Genomic DNA, 14,916 nt, shown 5'->3' on the forward strand with positions numbered 1-14,916 from the left:
GCCTGGCTGAGGCAGCCGAGGGGGCGGGGAGCGGGGGAAGCTGTCTGCCTTGCTAGCAATGGGGCCGGGCTGATGTGTCATCCCCAGGGGCGGGGAAGGGAAGGGTTTAAATCAGGCTCCCGGCCCAGGGGCTCAGCCTGGTGCAGCTGCAGGCCGGAGAGCACCTCGCCCAGCCCAGCCCAGCCCAGCAGGTAGGACAGGGGAGGAGGGCACCGCGCTCGCAGTGCGGCTGCAGCCCTGGGGCGTCGGTGTAGCAATCAGAGCTTTGCTGCTGCCTCTGGCAGGGCTGCACCTGGGTACGGGGAGTCACAGGCGCCTGGGCTGGCTCCTGCCAGGGCCAAATGTTCGGGAGGAACCAGCCGGGGCAGTGCTGGGCTCTGACCCCAAAGGGGCCTGAAGTGGAGACTCCTAGGCCATGGGTCTGGAAGGGCCCTGGTGGGTCAGCACGTCCCACTCTGCTATCGCAGGCAGCCCCGTCATTTCACCCTGCTCCGAACTGGCTCGTCAGCCCCACACTCCGGGCGAGGCCTCACGCCTGGGGCAGCAGGGGCTGTACGAAATGCTCAGCAAAACCCTGTAAACCAAGGGACATCTGGGGAGTGGGGCTCAGAGCCTCAGGCAGGTCTGACGGGGCAGCCGGGGCTCAGAGCCAGAGGGCAGGCTCCGGGGGGCAGTGCAGAGGCCCCAGGCTCCCCCATACTCTTGGGAGCTTGCCCTGTAGGGAACAGGCCCATCTGCTTAGCACGGCTGCCTGAACCTGCAACTCCTGTGCCCAGGCTGCTCTGCTCCCGCTGGCGGGGTCGCAGGCCTGCTGCTGTTCCCTTACAGCGCACGTTGCTGCCTGCTGCTTCCGCCAAACAGACCTGGGGCCAGATAATGCTCCTCCCGACTGCCCCGTGCCCCTGCTGCTCACTCCCTTGTGCCCCTGCTGCTCACTGCCCCGTGCCCTGTGCCCCTGCTGCTCACTGCCCTGTGCCCCTGTTGCTCACTGCCCTGTGCCCCTGCTGCTCACTGCCCCGTGCCCCGTGCCCCTGCTGCTCACTCCCCTGTGCCCCTGCTGCTCACTGCCCTGTGCCCCGTGCCCCTGCTGCTCACTCCCTTGTGCCCCTGCTGCTCACTCCCTTGTGCCCCGAGCCCCTGCTGCTCACTGCCCCGTGCCCCGTGCCCCTGCTGCTCACTGCCCCGTGCCCCTGCTGCTCACTGCCCTGTGCCCCTGCTGCTCACTGCCCTGTGCCCCGTGCCCCTGCTGCTCACTGCCCCATGCCCCTGCTGCTCACTGCCCCGTGCCCCGTGCCCCTGCTGCTCACTGCCCCGTGCCCCGTGCCCCTGCTGCTCACTCCCCTGTGCCCCTGCTGCTCACTCCCCTGTGCCCCGAGCCCCTGCTGCTCACTGCCCCGTGCCCCTGCTGCTCACTGCCCCGTGCCCCGTGCCCCTGCTGCTCACTGCCCCGTGCCCCTGCTGCTCACTGCCCCGTGCCCTGTGCCCCTGCTGCTCACTCCCTTGTGCCCCTGCTGCTCGCTCCCCCGTGCTCCATGCCCCTGCTGCCCCGTGCCCAGTGCCCCTGCTGCTCACTGCCCCGTGCCCCTGCTGCTCGCTCCCCTGTGCCCCGTGCCCCTGCTGCTCACTCCCTTGTGCCCCTGCTGCTCAGTGCCCCGTGCCCCTGCTGCTCAGTGCCCCGTGCCCCTGCTGCTCACTGCCCCGTGCCCCTGCTGCTCACTGCCCCGTGCCCCTGCTGCTCACTGCCCCGTGCCCCTGCTGCTCACTGCCCTGTGCCCCGTGCCCCTGCTGCTCGCTCCCATGTACCCCTGCTGCTCGCTCCCCCGTGCGCCTGCAGCTCACTCCCTCCGTGCCGCATGCCCCTGCTGCTCACACCCCCAGCCCCGTGCCCCGGCTTCTCACTCCCTTGTGCCCCTGCTGTTCGCTCCCCCTCATGCCACTGCTGCTCGCTCCCTTGTGCTCCTGCTACTCACTGCCCCATGCTTCTGCTGCTCGCTCCCTTGTGCCCCGTGCCCCTGCTGCTCACTCCCTTGTGCCCTGTGCCCCTGCTGCTCACTGTCCCATGCCTCTGCTGCTCGCTCCCCTGTGCCCCGTGCCCCTGCTGCTCGCTCCCCCATGCCCCATTCACCAGCAGCTCATGCCTCTCCGTGCTGCATGCCCCTGCTGCTCGGTCCCCCCCCTGTGCCCCTGCTGCTCGCTCCTCCCCATGCCGCTGCTGCTCGCTCCCCCCCGTGCCCCTGCTGCTCGCTCCCCCCATGCCGCTGCTGCTCGCTCCCCCGCATGCCGCTGCTGCTCGCTCCCCCTGTGCCCCTGCTGCTCACTCCCCCCCATGCCGCTGCTGCTCGCCCCTGTGCCCCTGCTGCTCGCTCCCATGCCGCTGCTGCTCGCTCCCCCTGTGCCCCTGCTGCTCGCTCCCCCCCATGCCGCTGCTGCTCGCTCCCCCATGTCCCGTGCGCCTGCAGCTCACTCCCCTCCATGCCGCATGCCCCGGCCTCGTGCCCCGGCTGCTCGCTCCCCCCTCTCCAAACAGAATGTCAGCATGCTGCCCCCTGGCTGTTGGCTGGCGTGTGTGCACGTGCTCTCTGGGTGCGCTGGGCAGGTAGCGGGTGCCACAGCCCTCGCCAGCACTACCCCGTTGGTTAAGTGCTGAAGGCTGGAAGGCGTCTGAGTAACGGCTGCCCAGAGCTGGGCTTGGAGCTCTGATGTTATCACTGTTACCAGCGGATACGGCAGCTGGCTCATTCAGCAGCCAGATAGACCCCAGGCACGGTTTAGTGACGAAGGCACCCAGCCAGGCTTGTTGCCCCCTAGGCAGTCCCAGCGCCCCGTCTCTCTGGTTACAGGCACACTGACACACCAGCACTTAGTAGCAAGGAGTGGCTCAGTCAGCAGCGGGAATTTCTGCATCCCTGTTCATTGCTCTGTTAAACCGGCGTCTCTTGTACCAGACTGGGATGGGACTGTACTCACGGGAATAGCTTTATGGAAATATCTGCTGCCTAGATATTGGCCAGCTTCATGTACTGGGAAGGGAACCTCTGAGCATCTGCTTTAATTCAGGGCCTGACTTTGGTTCTCAGCCTCTGGTTCAACCTCAAGTCTTGCACCAGGCCCAGTGCTCCAGGCTCACTCTCCCTACTACACCTCTGTGGATGTGTCAGGCTGCGAGCTTCCTGCCAGCAGTGACCAGCCCTGGCTGCGAGCTTCCCCCCGCCCCCCAGCAGGGCCCAGCCCTGGCTGCGAGCTTCCCCCTCCCCGCCCCCCGCAGGGCCCAGCCCTGGCTGCGAGCTCCCCCCCCCAGCAGTGACCAGCCCTGGCTGCGAGCTTCCTCCCCCCCTGAGCAGTGACCAGCCCTGGCTGCTCCCGCCCCCCCAGCAGTTCCACAGACAGTGTGAGGCTGGGAGGCAGCAGGGCAGGAAAGGCAGGTGGGGCTGCCCCAGGCTGAGGGGCCCTTTCCCATGTGACAGCAGCCAGCACATTCTGTGGTTCCCTACTGGGGTGTCCCATCTGCTCCAGACTCTGCCACGCCCCCATCCGTGTGTGACCCCCGCGCAGACCATGGGGCAGCAGGTCAGTGCATGAGCCTGAGACTAGCACATCAATAGGCACAGCCAGCCGGGGGTCAGGGCCCCCTAGAAACATGCCCCACCCAGCATCACCCCCACATCACATCTCTCTTGCCCCTCCCCGATCCATCATCAGCCCCCTCTGCAGCCCCTCCCCCCACAGCCAGCATCAGCCCCCCATCCTCTGCCCCTCATCCCCTTCTCTGAGTTCCCCCCACATCACAGCTCCTCCCCAGCCCCTCCCCCATCCAACATCAGCCCCCCGCTGCTAAGCTCACTGCCCCCCACCCTTTCTCATCAATGGGCTTAAATTGCAGCAAGGGCGGTTTAGGTTGGACATTAGGAAAAACTTCCTATCAGGGTGGTGAAGCACTGGAATAAATGGCCCAGGGAGGTTGTGGAATCTCCATCACTGGAGATGTCTAAGAGCAGGTTAGACAAACCCCTGTCAGGGATGGGCTAGATCGGGGTCAGCAACCTTTGAGCAGTGGGGTGCCGAGTCTTCATTTATTTATGGTAATTTAAGGTTTCATGTGCCAGTCAAACATTTTACATTTACAGCGGCTGGCGGATGGAACCCCAGACCGGCAGTGGGCTGAGCCGCTCACCCCGCTGCCGGTCTGGGGTCCCGGCTGCCGGCCCCGCTCATCCCACTGCCGCTCTGGGGTCCCGGCTGCTGGCCCCGCTCATCCCGCTGCCGCTCTGGGGTCCCGGCTGCCGGCCCCGCTCGGCCCGCTGCCGGTCTGGGGTCCCGGCTGCCGGCCCCGCTCATCCCGCTGCCGCTCTGGGGTCCCGGCTGCCGGCCCGCCGCCCGCTGCCGCTCTGGGGTCCCGGCTGCCGGCCCCGCTCGCCCGCTGCTGCTCTGGGGTCCCGGCTGCCGGCCCCGCTCGGCCCGCTGCCGCTCTGGGGTCCCGGCTGCCGGCCCCGCTCATCCCGCTGCCGCTCTGGGGTCCTGGCTGCCGGCCCCGCTCAGCCCGCTGCCGCTCTGGGGTCCCGGCTGCCGCCCCGCCGCCCGCTGCCGCTCTGGGGTCCCGGCTGCCCCGCTCAGCCCGCTGCCGCTCTGGGGTCCCGGCTGCCGGCCCCGCTCGGCCCGCTGCCGCTCTGGGGTCCCGGCTGCCGGCCCCGCTCATCCCGCTGCCGGTCTGGGGTCCCGGCTGCCGGCCCCGCTCGGCCTGCTGCCAGCCCAGGGTTCTGTCCATCCTGGCCGGCAGCAGGCTGAGCGCGACTGGCGGCAGAGACCCTGGCTAGTGGCAGCGTGACACTGAAAATCAGCTCACGTGCCGCAGGTTGCCGACCCCTGGCCCAGACAATACTTAGTCCTGCCGTGAGTGCAGGGGACTGGACTAGAGACCTCGTGTCCCTGCCAGGCCTACGGCTCCGCGAGGCTCTATGGCTGCCCATGCAGAAGCCCCAGGTGCACGAGGCGTTACGGGGGCAGGGCTGTGGTGGGTGCTGCACTGGCTGCCAAAGCAGATCCCCCAACGGGCCCGTCTGGCCTGAGCCTGGGAACAAGCCGGGCCCACATGTCCCATCCTGGGAGCAGCTAGGGCGAGTCTGCCCTGAGCCCTGCACCTGAGGGAGTGGCAGGTGCCGGCAGCCTTTGAAGCCCAGCCAGGAAATTCCCTCATTTGCTAGGAAAAGTAAATTATTAAAAGTTTCCACAGGACCAACACCCTTTGAGAGTGCTGAGAAGCAGCCGCCCCCACCCAGCTCCTCCCTATTGCCCCCGCCCCCATCGCCTGGGACTTGGCACGCAGCCTGCTATGCAGTGCGGCAACCGAGAGCAGGCCTGGACCCATGTGCCATCCCCAGCCCTCGCTGCTGGGCTGGGGGTGGGGGGAATCCTGGCAGGCAGGTCCCTCTGCTGGGAGAGGCCGGGGCAAGTAACCGGGAGCTGCCCCTCTGCCCCACTCCTATCCACAGCGCCCCCTGCTGGGAACCCCCGCCCCCCATACTGCTGCCCTGCCCCCCACGGCGCCCCCTGCTGGGAACCCCCAGCACCCATGGCGCCCCCTGCTGAGAACCCCCACCACCCATACTGCTGCCCTGCCCCCCACGGCGCCCCCTGCTGGGAACCCCATCACCCATACTGCTGCCCTGCCCCCCACGGCGCCCCCGGCTGGGAACCCCATCACCCATACTGCTGCCCTGCCCCCACGGCACCCCTGCTGAGAACCCCACCACCCATAGCGCCCTGCTGGGAACCCCGCCCCATACTGCTGCCCTGCCCCCACGGCGCCCCTGCTGAGAACCCCACCACCCATAGCGCCCCTGCTGGGAACCCCGCCCCATACTGCTGCCCTGCCCCCCACGGCGCCCCCTGCTGAGAACCCCATCACCCATAGTACCCCCTGCTGGGAACCCCATCACCCATACTGCTGCCCTGCCCCACGGCGCCCCTGCTGGGAACCCCAGCACCCATACTGCTGCCCTGCCTCCCACAGCGCCCCTGCTGAGAACCCCAGCACCCATACTGCTGCCCTGCCCCCATGACGCCCCTGCTGAGAACCCCAGCACCCATGGCGCCCCTGCTGAGAACCCCACCACCCATACTGCTGCCCTGCCCCCCACGGCGCCCCCTGCTGGGAACCCCATCACCCATACTGCTGCCCTGCCCCCCACGGCGCCCCCTGCTGGGAACCCCATCACCCATACTGCTGCCCTGCCCCACGGCGCCCTGCTGGGAACCCCATCACCCATACTGCTGCCCTGCCCCACGGCACCCCTGCTGAGAACCCCACCACCCATAGCGCCCTGCTGGGAACCCCGCCCCATACTGCTGCCCTGCCCCACGGCGCCCCTGCTGAGAACCCCACCACCCATAGCGCCCCTGCTGGGAACCCCGCCCCATACTGCTGCCCTGCCCCACGGCGCCCCTGCTGAGAACCCCATCACCCATACTGCTGCCCTGCCCCCACGGCGCTCCCTGCTGGGACTCCCCCGCCCCCCACAGCGCCCCCTGCTGGGAATCCCCGCCCCCCACGGCGCTCCCTGCTGGGACTCCCCCGCCCCCCCCAGCGCCCCCTGCTGGGAATCCCCGCCACCCACACAGCTGCCCCACCGCCCGCCCCCCATGGCGCCCCCTGCTGGGTTCTGAGGTCTCATATTGCTCCTACCTGACCTCACCTCTGTGTGGCTAGGAAGGGGGCGGGGTTAGCTCACAGAAGTCCCCACGGTCCTAGTGCAGCTGCAGGAAGCGCCCGTAGCTGGCCCTGCCCCCTGAGCAGCAGCAGGCAAAGCCCCCCTGGCCCAGCACGGCCCTCGTGGCATCCAGCCCTGGTGACTGGGGCAGGCGCCAGGCACAGGCAGGGCCGTGCCCAGCCCAGAAGCTGGCAGGCCTGTTGGGCATTGAGCCTGGGCCTGGGTCTGGCAGAGGAAGCGTCACATCTTTTAAGCCGCAGTCCATGGGGCAGAGGGAGGCCCCTGACCAATTCCAAGCCTGCCCCCTCCCTGCCCAGTGCTTGTCCCGTCCCTGCCTGGTGTCGGGCTGGCGGGGGAATGGGGCTCCCTGAGACGGACTCACCCGACGGTGGTGCGCTGGGCTGGTGACACAGAATGCTGCAGCCAGGTCTGGTGCTGCCGGGACTCGCTCATGGGCTTGTGCATGTGGCTGGGGGTGCCAGTGCCAGTGCCGGCCGTGTCTGCACAGGGCTGGTCACACAGCACACGCTGGGCTCGGTCAGACTGGCAGCACCCGACGGCACCGCCCATCGGACACGGAACCAGGCCATTCCCACCCCGGGGATCCTGCAGCACGGGGACCAGGGACTCACACAGCACCACAGCCGGAAACAGTCCTGGCGCCCAGCCCCGCTGCCAGGGCTGGCTCTACCGTTTCTGCCGCCCCCAAGCAAAAAAAAAAAAAAAAAGGCCACCTGGACTGTGCCGCCCCAAGAATGGCTGGACTGCCGCCCCGTAGCGTGTGCCGCCCGTAGCGTGTGCCGCCCCGTAGCGTGTGCCGCCCGTAGCGTGTGCCCCCCGTAGCGTGTGCCGCCCGTAGGGTGTGCCGCCCCGTAGCGTGTGCCGCCCCGAAGCATGTGCTGCCCGTAGCGTGTGCCGCCCCGTAGCATGTGCCGCAGGTGCCTGGGGCTGGCCCTGCCCACTGCTGTAGCTACTAGACCCCACTCCCCTCCCAGAGCTCAGGCTAGAACCCAGGAGTCCTGGCTCCCAGTCCCCTACAGAGCCTGCCGGCTGCACGCTGGTCAGCCAGGCTCTCGTGCAGTCTCCAGGCCGGGCGTGCGCAGGGAGACACTTGTAACTATTCTCTGTGATCTGCACAGGGCAAACCCAAGCAGGTTCTGGCCAAGCAACTTCCTGCCATGAATGGGGCATGCACAGGATTGTGGGGCTCATATCGCTGGGGGCTGCCGGAGCCCCCCTGCCCCCCGGGGAGCTTCCCCAGAGAGATCCAGGGCTTCCCATTTACTGGGGAGGGGGAGGGGGCAGGGAAAAGGAGCTAGAGTCAGAGTGAGAGAGCAACAGGGCCCCTGGGCGGGGGGGGAGGGTTGCCAACTTTCTACTAGCACAAAACTGAACACCCTGGCCCGGCCCCTGCCCGGCCCCTCCTCTGAGGCCCCCGCCCCCACTCACTCCATTCCCCCCCCCCCCGTTGCTCGCTCTCCCCATCCTCACTCACTTGCTCATTTTCACCGGGCTGGCTCAGGGGGCTGGGATGGAGGAGGGGGTGAGGGCTCCAGCTGGGGGTGTGGGATCTGGGGTGGGGCCAGGGATGAGGGGCTAGGGGTGCAGGAGGGGAGCCAGGCTGGAGGGGGTGGAGCGGAGGGGTTCGGCATATGGGAGGGGTCTCCAGACTGAGGCTGGGGTTGGGGTGGGGTGGAGGTACAGGCTGTGGGCTGGGGGTGAGGGTTCCAGGGTGGGGTCAGAAATGAGGGGTTCAGGGTGCAGGAGGGGGCTTTGGGCTGGGGCGGGGGTTGGGGTGCAGGGTGGGTGGATGAGGGCTCTGGCTGGGGGTGCAGACTCTGGGGTGGGGCTGGAGATGAGGGTTTTGGGGTGCAGGAGGGTGCTCCGGGCTGGGATTGAGGGGTTCAGAGGGGGGAGGGGGATCAGGGCTGGGGCAGGGGATTGGGATGTGGGGGGAGGGCCTCAGGGGTGCAGGCTCTGGGTGGCACTTACCTCAAGCAGCTCCCAGAAGCAGCAGCATGTCCCTTCTCCGGCTCTTATGTGGAGGCGCGGCCAGGCGGCTCTGCACGCTGCCTCGTCAGCAGGTGCCACCCCTGCAGCTCCCGTTGGCTGCAGTTCCTGGCCAATGGGAGCTGCAGGGGTGGTGCTTGGGGCAGGGCAGCATGCAGAGCCCCCTGGCTGTCCCTACGTGTAGGAGCTGGAGAAGGGACATGCCAGCTGCTTCCCGGGAGCCGCACAGCGCGGAGGCACTGCCAGCCGGACAGTCAACGGCCCGGTCAATGGGAGCTGCAGGGGCAGCACTTGCAGGCAGTGCACAGAGCCCCCCTGGCCCCTACACCTGGACCAGGGCAGGGCCAGCCTCTCTGTACAACTCAGGGCATCCGAAGCTCAGTTATCACAATGAACGTATGGCCCCTACTGGGGAGATCAGCCCCCTCCCCCCCTCCGACAAGTAGCAAAGCCAGACCCCGCCTCAGAGAATCCCGATCTAGGGCCAGGCAGGCCCCAGCAGGTGGCACACAGACGGGAGCGGGAGGCTCTGGACTGGAGGAGGTGGTGACGGCAGTTCCGGGTGCCTCGATGCAGGGGGGAGAGGCCCTGTGCACAGCTCTGGGCACAGCCTCACTGGCTCAGAGCAGAGCGACCTCCAGGCTGCTGCGGGGCCTGAGCCGGGAGAGCAACACCCCTTTGGCTTGGTGCAGGGGGCATGGGCTTGGCGAAACGGGCGCTGCTCTCAGGGCGATGGCTCCAGCTGGGCACAAGGGGCGCGGCAGGAGGGGCAGGGACTCAGCGGTGCCCCAGAGAGGCCGGCGGGAACAATCCTGCCCTGGAGCCCAGCTGGCTGGTGCCCTGTCTCCAGCCCTGGTAGAGCCTGAGACCCCGCAGCTTGGGCCCCACCCGCAGGCCTAGAGGTGCCAGTTCTCAGCACGCGTCACGACACAATCGTCACCGAACATGACGCTGTAATTCCTGGGGCCGCGGACAGCCCTGAGGGTTGGCATGCGAGGCAGCTGTGCTGGCTCTGCCCTGCAGAGCAGGAAGCCGGCAGGCGGTGATGACCCATGTCCCTTTGCCGGGGGACACGCAGGCCGGCTAATGGCAGCAGCCTAAGGCGGTGCCCGGCGTCTCTTTCAAGTCCCCTGGGTGGCTACATGACACTGCTTGGGGGCATCTTCCCCCAGCATCTCAACCCTTCCCCGACGCTCCCTGCGTGGGGTGGGTCGCCGGGTTCCCTGTGCGGGGCAGGGGTCGCTGGGTCCCCTGCACCGGGGGTCGCCGGGTCCCCTGCACCGGGGGGGGGGTCGCCGGGTCCCCTGCAGGGGGGGGTTCGCCAGGTTCCCTGTGCAGGGCAGATCGCCGGGCTCCCTGTGCAGGGGGGAAGACATCGCTGGGCTCCCTGTGCGGGTGGGTTCATCGGGTCCCCTGTGCCAGGGGGGATTGCCGGGCTCCCTGCGCAGGGCAGATTGCCGGGCTCCCTGCATGGGCGGGGTCGCCAGGTCCCCTGAGCCGGGGGGTGTGTGTGTAATCGCCGGGCTCCCCGCATGGTGGGGTTCGCCGGGTTCCCTGCTTGGGGGGGGGGGGTTGCATCTCATGCATCTCATGCGGGCCAGGATAAAGCACAACAACCAATATGATTGCAAGCAGAATCGTTTATTATGTACAATGCATCATATTATATAGGCTTCTCCATATTAGCAAACGTCAGACACACCAACATTACATTGCTGCTGATTGGTTCTTTGTCCGATACACACGCTTTTCACATGCATGGCCCTTTGCTTACTGGTTTCCCATTTCCCATGCAATTCATCTGATTATGGCCTTGTTTATCACCTTGAAACCGATCCCAGCTAGGCCACCTGGCGTCTGTCTCCCACGGGCTAGCTCCCAACTTTCTCATAACAACTTTATCTAACCCCTCCGTTCTTGATGTGCTGCTGCTGTAACTTTCCACCAAGGCAGCATAGGGATGATGTAACCCCACAGGGGGGGTCGCCGGGCTCCCTGAGTGGGGGGCGTCGCTGGGTCCCCTGCGTGGGGGGGGGGTCGCTGATCTCCCTGCGTGTGTGTGTGGGGGGAAATCGCCGGGTTCCCTTCGCTGGGCAGATTATTGGGTTCCCTGCGCTGGGCAGATCACCGATCTCCCTGAGTTGGGGGGGGTCGCTGGGTCCCCTGCGTGGGGGGGGTCGCCGATCTCCCTGCGTGTGTGTGTGTGGGGAAATCGCCGGGTTCCCTTCGCTGGGCAGATTATTGGGTTCCCTGCGCTGGGCAGATCACCGATCTCCCTGAGTTGGGGCGGAATCGCCGGGTTCCCTGCGCTGGGCAGATCACTGATCTCCCTGAGTTGGGGGGGGAATTACTGGGTTCCCTGCGTGGGGGCGGGGGGGAATCGCCGGGTTCCCTGCACTGGGCAGATCACTGATCTCCCTGAGTTGGGGGGGATTACTGGGTTCCCTGCGTGGGGGCGGGCGGGAATCGCCGGGTTCCCTGCACTGGGCAGATCACTGATCTCCCTGAGTTGGGGGAATCGCCGGGTTCCCTGTGCTGGGCAGATCACTGATCTCCCTGAGTTGGGGGGGATTACTGGGTTCCCTGCATGGGGGGGCGGGGAATCGCCGGGTTCCCTGTGCTGGGCAGATCACTGATCTCCCTGAGTTGGGGGGGATTACTGGGTTCCCTGCATGGGGGGCGGGGAATCGCCGGGTTCCCTGCGCTGGGCAGATCACTGATCTCCCTGAGTTGGGGGGATTGCTGGGTTCCCTGCGTGGGGGCGGCGGGGAATCGCCGGGTTCCCTGCACTGGGCAGATCACTGATCTCCCTGAGTTGGGGGGAATTGCCGGGTTCCCTGCGTGGGGGCGGGGGGGAATCGCCGGGTTCCCTGCACTGGGCAGATCACTGATCTCCCTGAGTTGGGGGGGATTACGGGGTTCCCTGCATGGGAGCGGGAATCGCCGGGTTCCTGCACTGGGCAGATCACTGATCTCCCTGAGTTGGGGAATTGCCGGGTTCCCTGCGTGGGGCGGGGAATCGCCGGTTCCTGCGCTGGGCAGATCACTGATCTCCCTGAGTTGGGGGGATTGCTGGGTTCCCTGCGTGGGGGCGGCGGGGAATTGCCGGGTTCCCTGCACTGGGCAGATCACTGATCTCCCTGAGTTGGGGGGATCGCTGGGTTCCCTGCGTGCAGGGCCGGATTAACCTTTTCTGGGCCTGGCGCCAAACATATTTGTGGGCCCCCATGGGGGCAAAGGAGCAGGGTGTGGGGAGGTCAGTCCCCGGAGCGAGGGGCCAGCCAGGGGCAATGGGGCAGAGCATGGGGGCCGGCCCCACCCCGCCCAGTGCAGGGCACTAGTTACAAACTGCCAGTTGCCAGACGCATAGTGACCTGCCCGGCCCTGTGCTGCCAGCCTCGGGGGCAGGCCTATGCCACAACACACAGCCCCCCCGCCCAACACCCCCCGACTCCCTATGCCCAGCGCCCCCCAGCCCCCTCCACAGAAATGCACAGCGCCCTGCACACCATCCCTGCCCAGCACCCCCCTGCCCAGAACCGCCCAGCACCCCACACAGATCTTCCCTGCCCCCTCACAGCCCAGCACCCCCTGGATCCCCCAGAGACCCACTCCCCCAAGCCCAGCTGGGAGGCGACTGTATCTGCTGGGCTGAGCCGGCAGCGTGGCCAGGGCTGGTTCCGGGGCGGGGAATCGCTCCAGCCCCTCGGGAGCAGCGGGATCCGCCAGGCCAGAGCCTGCCCCAGCCAGGCTCCCTGAGCACCCACTTGCCTGGAGAGGCCCAGCCAAGGCCCCCCCTCCTCCCTCGCCCCCGCCCCACTGTCATCCCCCCTCACTGGCTGAGACCTGAGACTGGCCAGGCTTCTGCACCATCCCAGGCGGCTCAGCTCCAGGGAGACCCACAGGTGGTGGGAAGCAGAGACTGCCCGGAGCTGGACGTGCCTTGGGGTCCGGCCAGGAGGCAGAGAGAAGCCGGGGGGTGGGGACGGGGACAGAGAGGAGCCCTCGGCCAGTCGGCGGGCAGGCTAAGCGGAGCAAGTGGTGGGTGGGTGGGGAGCCAGCGGGGTCTCGGGGCACAGTGCAAGCGGAGCAGGTCGGGGCCCCTTCTGAGCATGGGCCCGGCTCCATGGCGCCATTGTAAACCCGGCACTGCCTGCGCGGGGCGGATCGCCGGGTCTCCTGCGTGCGGGGGGAATCGCTGGGTCCCCTGCACGGGGCAAATCGCCAATCTCCCTGCGTGCGGGGGGAATCGCTGGGTCCCCTGCACAGGGCGAATCGCCAATCTCCCTGCGTGAGGGGGGATCGCTGGATTCCCTGCATGGGCGGGGGGGGGATCGCCGGGTCTCCTGCGTGTGTGTGTGTGTGTGTGTGTGTGTGTGTATCGCCGGGTCCCCTGCATGGGGCGAATTGCTGGGTCCCTGCATGTGGGGGCGGGGGTCGCCAGGCTCCCTGTGTGAGGCAAATCGCCAGGTCCCTGCATGTGTGTGTGTGTGTGGGGGGGTCGCCAGGCTCCCTGTGTGGGGTGGATTGACAGGTCCCCTGCGTGGGGCAGATCGCTGGGTTCCCTGCGTGGGGGGGTGGATCACCAGGTTCCCTGTATGGGTGAGATTTCCGGGTTCCCTGCACGGGTGAGATCGCTGGGTTCCCTGCACCGGAAGGGGTGGTGGGGGGGGAGAATTGCCCGACTCCCTGTGCAGGGGGAGGGGAATCGCCGGGTTCCCTGCCTGTCTGCCAGGAGCAGGGTGGATCCTCATGGTGGGTGGCTGAGCCTCTCCCTGCCACTCCTGAATTCCAGGCCTCTGTGCACACAGTTTTGCTCCTTGTGGCACAGACAGTGGGGCTGGGAGAGACCTCCCTGACCCACTGATCATTTCATACAATTTAAAGCAAATGCAAGTTGTTCAACTAACAATTAATTAAAAAAAGGAATAAGGAAAAATGGGGAAGGTTACAGGAAAACCCATCACCCCGCTCTGGGGCAGGGAACATCACAAACAGCGTCTCTGGAACGTCAGGGCAGTTCACAGTCTGTTCCTCGTAGGTCCCAGGTCTCCTCAGGCCCCGGCTGTGCCGCAGGGACACTGCGGGTTGGACACTTGCAATGGTGGTGGCCACACGCCTCCAGGCTTTGGGTGCTGGGACCCTTCTTCCCAGTGTCAGCCCCCCGTCGGGTTAAGAACCCCCTCCCAGCCTGGCCTGCAGGGACCCTTGGCTGGGGGTGTCTTTCTGCACTGAGCCCTTTGCCCAGGGTCCCCCCTTGGCTGGCCCCAGTTGCTCACCACACCTGGCCCTCTGGCTGCAGCTTTGCTCCCAGCACAGGATCTGCTCCCCCTGGGCAGTGTCTCTGGCTCTGGGCCGTGTCTCTGGCTCTGCTCCCAGCTCTGACCTGCTCCCTGGGCTGCTTCTGTGACTTTGCTCCCAACTCTGACCTGCTTCCTGGGCTGTTTCTCTGGCTCCTCTGGCTCTGGCGCAGCTCTGCTCCCAGCTCAGCTCCGGCCCCTGCTCTCTCCTTAGCTCAGTCCCACCCTGTCTGACCCAGGCAATTCCAGCTCACACAGAGGATGGGACCCCCCTGGCCTCCTGTCTCCCTCATTATCCTGCCCACCCTGTCAATCAGGCTGACCTGGAGCATTGGCCTCTCCCCATTGTTCCTGGGGACTGTCAGTCTCAGGGTCCTGATTTCCCGTCGACCCCTCCCCTTTTAGTGCTGGGAGCTAGCAACCAAACCCCCCACTGAATGTTAGTAAAGGGGTAACAGTCCCCTTACACCCAGATAAAACCCTGCCGGGGCTGGCAAGGGGCGGCCCTGACTCCGTCCCCATGAACGTGTACGCCAGCCTTGCCCTGCTCTTTCAGAGTCTCCTCTCCTTCCGCCCCCACCCCACAGGGCGTCTGCCTTTCTCTGCCCGCATGTGTAGCCCGTCTGCCAGGTGGTGTTGGCAGTATCGTGCGCTGGGTTCAATATCTGGGGATCCGCTTAACATTACAGAACAGAACCGGCTCGAGCCCCAAGCCAGAGACCTAGCGACCAAGCCCCAGGCGTCCCTCAGAGGCAGCGCTGGGTCTGCGGGTAACAGAGTAACTGTTACTAAAAGGGAGAGGGAACCCGGCATTCGTTTGGGCAAACACCAACAATGCCAAAGTACGGAAACCCCCTAAACGCCCGCCTCGTGGTGTCACAGGCAGTGTCTTTTGCCTCAGT

The sequence above is a fragment of the Mauremys reevesii genome, linkage group 2, assembly GCF_016161935.1.
Source record: "Mauremys reevesii isolate NIE-2019 linkage group 2, ASM1616193v1, whole genome shotgun sequence".
In the NCBI taxonomy this organism is placed as follows: Eukaryota; Metazoa; Chordata; order Testudines; family Geoemydidae; genus Mauremys; species Mauremys reevesii.